General features: G+C 38.7%; 1 pseudogene; it reads left to right on the top strand.

Annotated features, from left to right (window-relative positions):
- The first annotated feature begins 525 nt into the window (after positions 1 to 525).
- LOC105099153 (archaemetzincin-2-like) lies at positions 526 to 2,073 on the top strand (annotated as a pseudogene).
- Positions 2,074 to 3,402: the final 1,329 nt, after the last annotated feature.

Raw genomic sequence — 3,402 nt, forward strand, 5'->3', positions numbered from 1 at the left:
CTCAAAGATGACTTAAGTCACAGCTTGCTACAGCAAGGGAGTCAGCCACTGTCCTTTGAGTTTTGGCAAAGACTCAAAAGCAAGCAGAGGAGTAGGGAAGCTTGATAGTGGAAAAAAAGGAAGGTTTCAGCTATGCCCTCCCTGAATGGACAGAGACAACTGTCTGAAGTCCTGCAAGTCCGACTAATAGATAACAGGCTGGTCTCCTGGGCTGGATACAATAGATGATGAGTTGGTTTCTTGGGCTGGTTGCTGCAGGTTGTGGGTCAGAATTCAATTTTTATGTATGGCCTGGCCATTGTCTATTTGTATATTCAGTCTCTCCAAACTGAAGGTTGAAAACGTTGTTTAATGATACAGAGTTTCAGTTTTACAAGATGAAAAGAGTTCTGAAGATGGATGGTGGTGGTGGTTGTACAACAATATGAATGTACTTAATACCACTGAACTGTACATTTAAAAATGGTTAAGATGGTAAGTTTTCTGTTATGTGAATTTTATCATAATCAAAACAATTGGGGAAAAAAAAGAAACTTTTGCATAGGAACACAGTATGAATGAAACATTCCTATCATCATGCAAACAATATGTAACTTTGAACAGACACTGCAAACAGCCCTCATCTCAAAGATTCCAGTGCTTCTGTGTAGTATAAGAACTTAGATGATGGGGAACAGCTATGAACAAAGACTTCCAGCCAGAGAGTGATCTCTTTGGGCCTATTACCTTGCATTCACAATCAGATTGGATCACTGCCCATTCCGAAGACTTTGAACAGTTTATCAGTAATCTCTGTGAAGAAATGTAATGTTTATAAACACTCCATTGACACTCTAGGGAACACCAGAATTATCAGAGAAGAATACGTTCAAGAGCTCAGGGCTACCGTGAAGCATTTTTCTGTGGCTTGACAGTAAAACTTGTAGAACAGTTTCCTGTTCCTTTAGATTCAGTGACAGCACACAAAACCTACAAATTCATACAGGGCTGTCTTTAAGCTCCTAAAAACAAAGAAATATACACATGTCCTCTGTATCATGGGAATAACTGTTACCAAACTCAGGTTCAGCTGCTCGCCATTCAATAGTCAGTAATCGAGGGGCAAATGTTTGTAGGAAGGAAAGTTGCTTTACTCAGAAAGCTGGCAATCTGGGGAGAGAATGGACTCATGTCCCCAGACCAACTCCAAAGAGTCTGCTCAGCCATAATAGCTTTTAAAGGGGAAAGGGAGAAACAATCTCAGTTAATTATAAGGTAGGAGGTCAGATTCTTCGTCATTTTTCCATTGTGTGCAGACTTGCTGACTTCTGATTGTCCTTTGGATGCTATCTTGCTTGTGTGGTCCACTTGCAATTGGATGCTATCCTGCCCATGTTGTCCACCTGCAAATTTGCTGAGGGGGAAGCTGGCGGTGGAGAGTCAGTCATTCCCTAACTACTTAATCCTTCATTCTTACTCCCTTTAATCCAGGGAAGGAATCAACAGGTTAGGCAAGGCATTGTGTACATTCAGTAGGGCAGAAGTCAGGAGTTAGGTTAAGTGTTACCTAGTGATCTCATTTTTATAATTAAGGTTTAAAGGGAACAGAAATAGACAAACAGGAAAGGGGTAAAAGAGCTTCTTACATAACAATGATTTGTCTTTACCCAAAAGACTCTTGGAATTTTGTCTTTGGACAAGGCTCTTTGGCAGATGGCACAGGAATATTCAGCTCTACCAGATACGGCAGTGATTTTTATCTCTTACACTGTGAATGAAAGTTGAATAAATTCAAGAAAGTATCTTCAAGTAGCTATTCAGTCTTTAATAGCTATTGTATTTGTGAAATCTTTAGTATTTTGCTACTTCAGTAAGTGTTTAATCCATGAAATTGGACACAAATTTGGACTGACACTGGCTGCAGGCCTAATGCAAGGCCCTAGCCACTTGGGAGAACCAGACCATGGGCTTCTAGACCTTTGCGCCATCTATAGTTAGTTACAGTGTGCTATTCCTGTTAATATTGTAGAATGATTCAAAGAACAGGTGAGCTAGATTGATGATGAATCTACCTGGAGTAACTCTAAAACATAACTTTGATAAAACTTGTGAAAGCCTTTGGGAAATGGAATGAATGTATAACGTCTTCTGCTCTCCAAAATAAGAACCTTCAAATAGGCATAATTAAAATGAAATGCTTGCACATTAAAAAATAATAATAATCTCAAAACTGCTGCAATAAGGGTTTGTATATAAAATTTAAACTTATCAGGTCCTTTTATTTGATAGTCTCTTTTTACTTTCTAATATACCATCACTGGAAAAACTGTCTGGTGTACACACTTTAAATGGTGCTATGCAAGTCTTCAAAGAATGTCTAAGTTTAAGAGTCTGCACACTAAGAATATAAATAATTAATTGTATACTTTCACTTGTTGATTAGTGCTGGGTTAGGATATGAGGATTTTTTTCTATAGAAAACAAATACCAAGGACCAGTGTACCCATACATTTCAGGGTGTGAAGCACTAGCAAGAAGAGAGAAGTTCACTGGACACTTTATAGCCACCTCCTGAAAGAATGGACCTAGCTAAAGAAGCAGAGTTACTCCCACTGAAAATGGAGAATCCTTGATAAATTTGAGATTAGGACCTTTGAGAGATGGCCTATGTGAAGATGAACTCCATCTCTAGGGAAGAACAGACTGGGCTCACAGCTCAGTACCCACATGCTTGAAAGCATGATAAACTGCAGCAGGGCTTTGGACAAGTTGAGGGTGATAAAGAAGATGCAGTTGGCCTTGCATATCTGCAAGTTCTACATCTACATATTCAACCAAAATCAGACATACTGGGGAAGAAATTCCAGAAAGTTTCAAAAAGCAAAACTAATTTGCCATGCACTGGCAGCTACTTACATAGTATTTACAACTATTTACACAGCATTTACATTGTATTAGGTATTGTAAGTAATCTAGAGATGATGTAAAGTATACAGGAAGCTGTGCATAAGTTATATGCAAATATCATGCCATTTTATATAAAGTACTTGAGCATTAGAAGATTTTGGTATCCTGTCTTGAAATCAATCCCCCATGGATACTGAGGGATGACAGATACATGAGACCATAAGGAAGACAAAAGTTGAGACATTCGGAAGTGATCTGACATGTATAGGAAGATACAAGGAAGTAAATTGTACCAATTTCTGCAGATGCAGATCAGTCTAACCAGAAAAGTGACATGACATTCAAATTCAACCACTAGTCTTGGGACACCTTCAATTACAATGGATGAACATAATGGATATTTTCAATCCTCACCCTGAGTTCAGAGAGAAAATCCTCTGAAAACTGGGAAACTGGAATTTTATTCCACTTTAAGAGAGTACCCCTGCGGCTGAGTCAGAAGAAGGAAGTGCAGTT

Source organism: Camelus dromedarius, chromosome X (genome assembly GCF_036321535.1).
Source record: "Camelus dromedarius isolate mCamDro1 chromosome X, mCamDro1.pat, whole genome shotgun sequence".
NCBI classification, from domain to species: Eukaryota; Metazoa; Chordata; class Mammalia; order Artiodactyla; family Camelidae; genus Camelus; species Camelus dromedarius.